The 11,405-nt window shown below is 38.1% G+C and overlaps 1 pseudogene; it reads left to right on the top strand.

Moving 5' to 3' along the window:
* Nucleotides 1-3,076: 3,076 nt before the first annotated feature.
* LOC112629829 lies at nt 3,077-11,080 on the top strand (annotated as a pseudogene).
* The last annotated feature ends 325 nt before the right edge of the window (nt 11,081-11,405 follow it).

The raw sequence follows: 11,405 nt of genomic DNA, 5'->3' as shown, positions 1-11,405 counted from the left end.
CATCCAATCTCTGTGAAGGGAAACTGAATACCAGCAAATGCTTTTGTCTGTTTTTTCCTTCAATTTTCTTTGGAATTCTGTGATACTCAAGCAATATGGTTCTCTTTGCCATATTGCAACTTCACTCGACTTGCCTGCCTTAAGCCCTGTCTGCTAATGGTACTTCAGCTCTTCAGAATTAATAAATACCATATCACTTGCTCTCTTTTACAGTTTGAGAACCACTTCTTGATAATATGTCTGCTAGAATAAAACTTTTCTAAACCACAGATGAGAGAGTGAATCGCTACCGTGGCCTGTCCCTTTCTTCTAATTGTTGCTTCTCTCTTACGCATCCACATAACTTTTTATTAAATGTAGAGTCATTTAATTAATAGGGACTGTTCAATAATTTTTCTACATAGATGATCATCTTGCTGGATGGAATAAGCTTCTGTTAATTCCAACTATGAAATCCTATGAGCTGGGTGCAGTGGGTCACGCCTGTAATCCCAGCACTTTGGGAAACTCAGGTGGGCAGATCACTTGAGGCCAGGAGTTTGAGACCAGCCTGGCCAACATGGCAAAACCCTGTTTCTACTAAAAATGCAAAAATTAGCTGGGCATGGTCGTGCATATCTGTAATCCCAACTACTTGGGAGGCTGAGGCAGGAGAATTGCTTAAGCCCAGAAGGCAGAGGTTGCAGTGAGCTGAGGTCATGCCACTGCACTCCAGACTGGGCGACAGGGCGAGACTTCATCCCAGAAAAATAAATAAAAAGTAAAAAAAGAAATCCTATGGATTTAATTGGTGAAGTTTATTTCATTCATGAGCAACTCTAAAAATCTCAAGAAAAGTTTATAAAAATTCTGCTCAAATCTGTATCCTATCTGAGCCTCAGTCTCCTCATCTGTTGTATGACAGTACAAATATTTTTATTCCTGCCTGAACCTCAAGGTGATTGTGAAGGTCAAATTAAATAATGCAGGTAACAGTACTTTGAAAACCATGAGTCATGTACAAATGTAATGTATTATTACAGTCCAATGGTGGCTTTTGTGTTCAAAATATATAATTTATTTATAAGCTATAATCTTATGTCCAGTTCATCTACTTAGCTTAAAAACTAGCAGATTAGACCTTACCAAAGTTACAGTAATTACATTCACAAGTGAAAGGACTTTTCCCTGATATTCAATTTCTCCTACTGGGCCCATTTACCCATCACTCATGCTAAACCTCTTCTGGATTTTAGAATCATTTTTAAAAGCCATAAAAAGCTCTTGTACAAATCATGCAAAAAACTGTTGTTCTGACAACATAAATGTCCCATGCATCAAAAACCACATTAAAATTATCCAAGTGGCTATGAAAATGCATCCAACAGAGGAAGTTTCATTTGTTTGATAAGGACCCCTACAGAAGGCAAAAGTATGGTGTCAACCCACCCTCCCAGAGGTGAGCACTTCCCAGCACATCAACGCTAATGAGGCTGGAAACTTTTCATAACGACAAGAAGCAAGAAGCCAAGGTCCAGCCTACAACCAGGGCACTGCAGAGAGGGGGAGAGCAGAGGTAATGTTTGTAAACTCATCAACTTGTATCTATGCCATTATATGTAGATTTTAATTTTAAGAAAATAGTCACCTTTTGGGCTATACTTATATTATTTCATGACAGTTTTGTGTATTCTTAATTTCAAAATAAAAGCACTTCAATTTTGGCCTAGTCTAATGTTTTACAGGTTTTTCCCCCCACCTGAAGCCACCATGACAAAATGGTCATTATACAAACCTCTTAATTTGTTATGCATATCTAATCCTACCCACAATAGGGTTTTTCACATATATGCTTGATACCTTTCCATATGTAAGTCTACTCATATAGCTAAATGAGAAAGTATTTAATTTCACCACAAAATCCAGATCAAGAAAAATGTGGCTTCAACATCACTCTGCTTTTCCTACTTGTCTCAATTGAAAATTAGAAAATAACTTTTTAAAAAATAAGTAGCATAATTTATTAAATAATTTGAAGAACTTTAAACACTTTATATTGTATTGTATTTGCACTGATGAGCAATGTGTACAAACATATCAGCAATAGAAAATATTGGAAACATTTCTGTACATAGTATCAATTTGCTGATTAAAATTCTATTTGGTCTCATTGAGCACGGTACCTCCCCTAGCATAACTTTTGCTGTACTCTAATCAAATTGTCCAAGCATAGTAATCCCTATAGCACCTAATACAAAGTATAAGAGAAAATCACTAACATATGAAGACCCTGGAGTGTTAGATATGTATTAAATATTTAATGATTTATTAAACATACGAAGAAGTCACACCCAATATGAGTCTCTTCTGTCAGTTTCCTAAGTCTCTTTTCTCTTGATGGTTACTAGAAAGATTTTGCTAGCATGTTTTCAAAATTCTTTCTCATAACCTGGTGTAGCTGACATGGTCGTTGCAATGTTATAACTGAAACTTGTAGAAAATGTTTCAGGAAAATCATGACTGCAACTGTTCTGTTGCTATTTCCTTTCCTCCAGTGTAACTGAAGTGCCTGGCATGCCTTGTATGAAACATCAATTCTAATACACTGGCATTTTACCTTGGGAAAGCCCTTGAGTGTATGGGTTCAAGAAAGTGAGAAGGTGGGGAGAAAGAAGAATGTTTCAAAAGCCTCAAGAGCTTCCACTGTCATATACATGACTTTGAGATGATGGTGCCCATATGAGGGACTTTTGAAAAAGTCCTGCAGTGATGGTTTGGAGACCCACCTCCACCATCACCTGCACTGTATCAGAATTTTATCCCAGCCCATGACCACTCCAAGAATACACAAGTGATCTCTTATCCTTCCAGTGGAAAGAAAGAAGAGTAGCTTCTGATTTGACCATGTTACAAGGAAAGAAACACATCAGGCACACCCTGGCATGAAGGACGCAGATACTCAGAAGAGCCAAGGGCTCTGCATCGGAACTCATGGGTCAGTCACTGCCGATGGAAACAGAGCACAGCCTCTGCTCGGGCAGCAGCCGCCTCCTGGCTTGCAACTGCACATCCCATAAATGATAAAAGTGATACCAATATGCCCTTATCAAGGAAGAACAAAAGAAAGGTGGACACTTTCAAGATACTTGTACGATTTAAGGAACTTTTTTTGGAGGTATTTTTTGCAAGACACTATAAGCTATTGCCAATAACACACCCATATTCCTTTTTTCTTGGATATTGGCTCTGGGTTCCACATTATAGGAAATATATTGAAAAGCGTGCTCTATACTTTTGACTAGTATTTTACTCTGAATGTAGGGTGACTGCCATACCTGGTTTTTCCAGTGCTGTCCTGGTTTTAGCACAAAAAAAAAAAAAGAAAAAAAAATGTTCTGGAAAACCATTCCCTGGGATAAAGATAAATATTATACATTCTCATTTTATACGTTGGAACTAAAGAAAAATGAGGTACTGAGGTCATAGGAGTAGACAATAGAACTATGGTCTTTAGAAGTTGGGAAGAGTAGGGGGCCGGGGAGAAAAGGGAGATGTTGGTGAACAGATACAAAGTGACAGCTAGATAGGATAAATAAGCTCCAGTCTTGTAGCACTGTATGATAAATATGGTTAATCATAAAGATGTATTTTCAAAAAGAAAAACAGATTTTGAATGTTTACAACACAAATGATAAGTATTCAATGTGAAGGATATGCCAATTACCCTTATTTGATCATTCTACATTGTATACATGAATCAAAATATCACTCTGTATCCCAGAAATTTGTACACTTACCATGTATCAACTCAAAAGGAAAAAATTATATAGTTTCTTTTTTTTTTTTTTTTTTTTGAGACAGAGTCTCGCTCTGTCGCCCAGGCTGGAGCGCAGTGGCCGGATCTCAGCTCACTGCAAGCTCCGCCTCCGGGTTCACGCCATTCTCCTGCCTCAGCCTCCCGAGTAGCTGGGACCACAGGCGCCACCACCACGCCCGGCTCATTTTTTGTGTTTTTAGTAGAGACGGGGTTTCACTGTGTTAGCCAGGATGGTCTCGATCTCCTGACCTCGTGATCTGCCCATCCCGGCCTCCCAAAGTGCTGGGATTACAGGCTTGAGCCACCGCGCCCGGCCAAAAATTATATAGTTTCAAATGATCTTCTTGGTATCCATGAAGACGGTAAACCTGTAGATAGTTGGTATCTTGTTCACCTAGAAACTAAACTTCGCTTATCTATGTGCATCTTCAGCAGAAAATGCAAGGGTAAAATTTGGCCAATTCCATTTAGTCTATAAACTTCTTACCCATAAAAATAAAACGGTGCTACCTGCTCCATAGCCTGCATGCATTTTTGTGTAAAATGATTTGCTTGCCTGTGGTGGTGGTTTATAAGGAAAAATTCTGGTCACATTTCAGTTTGCCCAAAATACATAGTAGGACTTAACATTTTTTTAGCTTAAAGAAATGAAAGAAGATAACTCTCCTATACCTGTGCCTAGAAGCTTGTTATCAATGTTGCTGGCCATAGAGAAGATGTTAAAGATACCTGCCATGAAATCATACATTCAAAATTCAGGGAAAAAAGAATATTTTTCTCTAATTTAATAATACATTGAAGATGATGATGGAAAAAGAAATGAAGGAAAATCAGAAATGTATATGCTGTTTTTCCAAAACTGTTTAATGATCTTGGAAAATACCATAAGTTGTCTAGGAAAGGATGAACTCACTCCCCTAGGGTTGTTCAATGCCATCTGTAGGTTGCAACAAAAACTCATCCAATGAAAAAGTGATTTATTTTTGGCATAAATAAGACTGCATCAGAACTCAAAAATACACGTAAAGGGCAGCCAAATTAAACAGGAAATTCTAGTTTATTAAACAAAATATTTGGAAACCAACTTCAATTTCATTAATACAGATTAAATCTTGCTTTAAAACCATTTTCCCAGAGAAAGAGGGGTTTTATTTTGATGACATCCAATATGTTTTGAAGTGTTTACAAACAATGGATGTTTTAAATTTGGATAGTCTTTATGATGGATTTATAGATGCAGATTCTGAATGACAAACAGCTGTTCCACCAAAACAAGCCTGTAGATACAAAGTGAATGAACATTTTTGTAAAGGAAAATAATTCCTCCAAGTCAAAAATCTGCTTTTCCTACAAATAAATTCCTACATGTTCCAAAAGTTAAAATGGTTTTGCTGGGAAGATATTTAGCTTGATTTTTCTGTATTGGACCAACACCAAGAATCAGTATAATGTGAACTTGGTAAGAGAAAAGCTGCAAGTCAGGCTTTCATTTAGCTTTGTCTGTATTTAATTTGACTTTTACATAAAGGAAAAGGAGGATACCCTAAGTTATGGCAAAAGGAAACAAAAACAGTAAACTTTTCTACCACATTATGGAACAGAAATCAATGTCATTGTTACTTTGTTATTAATTGTATAAATATTCAATTCTATTTATACTCTCCACTTAAAAATACATACATTTATGATGTGATTCATCACATAAACAGAACTAAAAACAAACACATAATTTTCTCAGTAGACGCAGAAAAGGCTTTCAATAAAATTCAAAATCGCTTCATGTTAAAAACCTTCAATAAACTAGGCATTGAAGGAACATACTTCAGAATAAAAGCCATCTATGACAAACCCACAGCCAACATCATACTGAATGGGCAAAAGCTGGAACATTTCCCCTTGAAAATTGGCACAAGACAAAGATGCCCTCTCTTACCATTCTTAGTCAACACAGTATTGGAAGTCCTGGCCAATGCAATTAGACAAGATACATAACAGGCATCCAAACAGGAAGAGAAAATCAAACTAGCCCTTTTTGCAGACGACATAATTCTATATCTAGAAAACCTCATAGTCTGGCCCCAAAACTCCTTCAGCTGATAAACAACTTCAGCAAAGTTTCTGAATGAAAAAATCAATGTATAAAAAATCAGTAGCATTCCTATAAACCAACAACATCCAAGACAGGAGCCAAATAAGGGTCACAATCTCATTCAAATTGACACAAAAAGAATCAAATACCAGGAATACGCAAACCAGGGAGGTGAAAGATCTCCGCAATGAGAACTAAAAAACACAGTTCAAGGAAATCAGAGATGACACAAACAAAACGAAAAGCATTCGATGCTCATGGATAGGAAGAGTCAATATTGTTAAAATGACCACACTGCCCAAAGCAATTTACAGATTCAATGTTACTCATATCAAACTGCCAATGACATTTTTCACAGAAATAGAAAAAATCTATTTAAAATTCACCTTGAACCAAAAATGAGCCCAGAGTCAAAGCCATCCTAAGCAAAAAGAACAAAGCTGGAGGCATCACATGACCAGATTCCAAACTACACTTACTACAGGGCTTCTAGCACAAAAACAAACACATAGATCAATGGAACAGAAAGAGAGCTCATAAATAAGGCCAAACACCTACAACTATATGATCTTTGACAAAGCTGACAAAAACATTAATGGGGAAAGAACCTTCTGTTCAATAAATGGTGCTGGGATAAATGCGCTAGCCATATGCAGAAGATTGAAACTGGACCCCTTCCTTTCACCACGTAGAAAAATCAATGCAAGATGGATTTAAAGACTTAAATGTAAAACCCCAAGCTATACAAACTCTGGGAGACAATTCAGGTAAAATATCATTCTGGACATATAAATATTTCAGGATGAAGATGCCAAAAGCAATTGCAGCAAAAGCAGAAATTGACAACTGTTATCTAATTGAACTAAAGAGTGTCTGCACAGCAAAAGAAACTCTCAATAGAGTAAACAGCCAGCCTACAGAATGGGAGAATATTTTGGCAAACTATACATCTAACAAAAGTCTAATATCTAGAATATATAAGGAACTTAAATTTACAAACACAAAACAACCCCATTAAAAACTGAGTAAAGAACATGACTAGATACGTTCTGGGGTTTTTCGTTTGTTTGTTTTCCTGAGATGGAGTCTTGCTCTTGTCACCCAGGCTGGAGTTCAATAACGCAGTCTCGGCTCACTGCAACCTCTGTCTCCTGGGTCCAAGCAATTCTCCTGCCTCAGCCTCTCAAGTAACTGGGATTACAGGTGCCCATCACCACGCCCAGCTAATTTTTGTACATTTAGTAAAGACAGGGTTTTGCCAGGTTGGCCAGGCTGGTCTCGAACCCTTGACATCAGGTGATCTCCCCACCTCGGCCTCTCAAAGTGCTGGGATTACAGGCATGAGCCACTGTGGAACAGAAACTTTTGAAAAGAAGACATACATGCAGCCAACAACCACATGAAAAAAGTCAACACCACTAATTATCACTAAGGTGATTTCTAATGCAAATTAAAACCACAGGAAGATACCATATTACACCAGTCAGAAGGACCATTAAAAAGTCAAAAAATAAGAGACACTGGTAAGAATGCATCAAAAAGGGAATCCTTAAACACTACTGGTGGGAGTGTGAATTAGTTCAACCACTGTGGAAGGCAGTGTGGCAATTCCTCAAAGAAATTAAAGCAGAACTACCATTTGAGCCAATAATCTCATTACTGGGTATATACCCAAAGCAACAGAAATCATACCACCATAGAGACACATGCATACATATGTTCACTGCAGCACTATTCACAATAGCAGAGATATGGAATCAACCTAAATGCCCATCAATGGTAGACCGGATAAAGAAAATGTGATACATATATACCATGGAATACTACACAGCCATAATGAAGAATGAGATCATATCCTTTGGAACAACATGGTTGGAGCTGGAGGCCATTAGCTTAAGCAAAATAACATAGGAACAGAAAACCAAATACTTCATGATCTCACTCATAAGTGGGAGCTAAACAAGAACATATGAACCCAAAGAGGAGAACAACAGACACTAGGGTCTGCATGAGGGTGGAGGGTGGGAAGAGGGAGAGGACAAGAAAAAATATCTATCACGTACTATGCTTATTACCTGGGTGAGGAAATGATCTGTACACCAAACCCCATGACACCCGGTTTACCCATCTAACAAACCTGCTCATGTACCCCTGAACCTAAAATGAAAGTTTAAAAAATGCATTTATTAATTTTAAGAATATACAATAGTATGGCTTACAGATTTTAAACATTAAAGAGTTTAAAGTTAAAGCATTGCTTTTTTAGAGGACAGAAATATAAAATACTGCTATATTTTCTCATACATAATTAAATTATCCTACTAGTAATTATTACTAATTACCACCACCATACCACTTTGTTTAAATGTCATTTATGAAAAAAGTCAATAATATAGGATAATTTCAATTTTTATATTTATATATAGCAAATGTGTATAATTATATAATTATATATTTTTCATATATTGTGAGTTTATCATTTATGTATTTGTTTGCTTATTTCTTGTTATCTATCAGATTGAGTGTTGAATTGGTGTAATTTTCCTCTGAAGACTTCTCTTCTGGGTGTGTGGTATAACTCCTTAAAAAGGGCAAATTGTGTGTCTGGCCTTGCTAAATCATCTCTTTAGAATCAAAGCATTCACCAAACCACACAAGGATCAAGTTGTGTTTGTAGGTTCTCAAAAGATATTCTTATTTCTCTGTGCCCAGATCCAAGGTCAAGACAGGCACACTGCCATCATGCCTCTTTTTTCTTCATTCTTCCCTGGAGAAGTTTTCAACCCTGACTGCATAGAAATTTCAACATTTCAATGCCAGGATTCTCCACCAAGGGAATTAAATCTAAACCTGTGATGAGTTGTTTGTTTCAATTTTTGAAGTGTTCCTCAATGTATTCTAATGTTTTTATCAAGTTGCAAACTATTGGACATTACAAAGTCAAGCTGTTGCATAAGAGTTTAAAACAGCAATATGTAGAATTGCTTGCTGGTGATGAATTTTGGATAGTGCAACCTTTGTATAATTCAGATTTTGTTTTATAACTTTTTATAGTAGTCATGGGTGGTAGTATGTAAGCACGTAAAAGGGGGTGGTATGTTTTACTATTGTGCTTTTCCCAATGAAAGAGAGAACAGCTTTCTAAAGCTTAATTTTACTAAATATATTTTTTTAAAAACCTGAGCCAGAAAGAAGCTAAATTCCATTTCAAAATTTGTCTTATCAAGTTTTTTGTATCCTTGGATTTAGACCACGTAAATTCGTATTCTCTCTTTATGCTCACGGTATAAGTGCTGATTTGGCAGAGCGCTCATTAATTTGCAAAGTATGTTATTTATACAATAGCATTTTATCCTCATACTAAGCACCTTCTCAGCAGGACAATATTTTGATTTTACAAGAAACTAAGATTCAGTGCAGTGTTGTGATATGAGTGGCATGGTCATGGTTTGTATTTACAATTCAAATGTGCAAATGTGGCTTTGTTCATTGAAAACTAGTTTCACCTTACCCTGTATAGATTGGTGGTGGTATTTAAAATGTTCCTTATCAGATTAACTCAGCTTCTTTTGATAAATGCTCATTCTGTCAATGTGCTGTCTCTCATTGTCTGCCTGAAGAAGTTCATGTCTAAATGTAGATGATGGCGTGAGACAGGGTAAAAGTAAACTCATGGGCACTCCCCGGATGGGGGAGTGGGGGTTTCTGAGTCTAACGGCTCTCAGTCTGCTCACATCTCATATTGGGCATCCTGAAACAATTTAATTTATCTGTGCCTTCTTGAGTCACACTTACAGTACCTGCAGTTTCTCTTGGTGTCTTCAGGCTCCCTCCCCTCTGCTCCTCTCCTTGCCAGGGCCAGAAGGGCATCCGTGCTCCATCTTTGCTCAGGGACCCATCACTTCCCTTTATCGTTTCTGGGGTAGTATTTGAAAACTACTCTTCAATCTTTGATATTTTGACATGATATGTAAAGAAAACCATTCAGGATCCAGAAAATCATTTGAAGTCAACCAACTCGGGCTTTAGATTTCTCCTTAGAGAGACGGGCAGCTGAGTTTAGACATTTTTATTTTTTTAAATTTTTTGGTAGTAACATGTCTGAGTCAAAGCACACCATGGATCCTTTGGTGGGAGCCCATGTTGGCTTCTGATTTAAAATGAAAATTTTAAAGATTTAGTTGTAAAATCTTTAAAATATCATATCATTCTACTTTTTCAAAAGATAATTAACTAGCAAATGGCAAAAACCTTAACTATATCTACCCTGCATCTAAAACTTCTGACATTTTCCCTTATATCACACATTTTGTTTCCTTTTATATATTACATCAGTGTATGAAAAGCATCACAGATCATCACAAATCATTTCTTTCTACACCACGTACACACACAAATGGAAAAGGGGTGTTGAAAGCATACCGCTCAGAAGGATAAGAAATTTCCCTTTATGGCCAGAGCCGAGTGCAGCTGAGAAACGCAAGACCCAGGCCCCGCAGCAGCAGGCAGACGAGGCGGAACACCCAGCGCAGGGCCTGCAGCGGGGGCTGGACCTGGACCGCGAGCGCGAGCGGCGCGAGAAAGCTGAAGGTGATGGGGCCGCCCTCAACCGACGCACCCAGCTCATTGAGGAGGAGTCGGACAGGGCTCAGGAACGACTGGCCACGGCCCTGCAGAAGCTGGAGGAGGCGGAAAAGGCTGCAGATGAGAGTGAGAGGAATGAAGGTGATAGAAAACCAGGCCATGAAGGATGAGGAGAAGATGGAAATTCAGGAGCTGCAGCTCAAAGAGGCCAAGCACACTGCGGAAGAGGCTGACCGCAGACACGAGGAGGTAGCTCGTAAGCTGGTCATCCTGGAGGGTGAGCTGGAGAGGGCAGAGGAGCGTGCGGAGGTGTCTGAACTAAAATGTGGTGACCTGGAGAAGCACTCAAGAATGTTACTAACAATTCGAAATCTCTGGAGGCTGCGTCTGAAGAGTATTCTGAAAAGGAGGACAAATATGAAGAAGAAATGAAACTTCTGTCTGACAAACTGAAAGAGGCTGAGACCCGTGCTGAATTTGCAGACAGAATGGTTGCAAAACTGGAAAAGACAATTGATGACCTGGAAGAGAAACTTGCCCAGGCCAAATAAGAGAACGTGGGCTTACATCAGACACTGGATCAGACACTAAACGAACTTAACTGTATATAAGCAAAACAGAAGAGTCTTGTTGCAACAGAAACTGCGGAGCTCCGTGGGTCTTTCTTTTCTCTTGTATGAAGTTGCTTTTGTTATTGCCATCTTCGCTTTGCTGGAAATGTCAAGCAAATTATGAATACATGACCAAGTATTTTGTATCGGAGAAGCTTTGAGCACCAGTTAAATCTCATTCCTTCCCTTTTTTTTCCAAATGGCACCAGCTTTTTCAGCTCTTATTTCTTCCTTGAGTTGCATTTATTCCTAAGGTAGGCAGGGTATTTCCTAGTAAGCATATTTTCTTAAGACAGAGGCCATTTGGTTCCTGGGAGAATAGGCA

This window comes from Theropithecus gelada, chromosome 8, assembly GCF_003255815.1.
Source record: "Theropithecus gelada isolate Dixy chromosome 8, Tgel_1.0, whole genome shotgun sequence".
Taxonomy (NCBI): Eukaryota; Metazoa; Chordata; class Mammalia; order Primates; family Cercopithecidae; genus Theropithecus; species Theropithecus gelada.
This window is presented reverse-complemented; position numbering and strand designations above follow the sequence as displayed.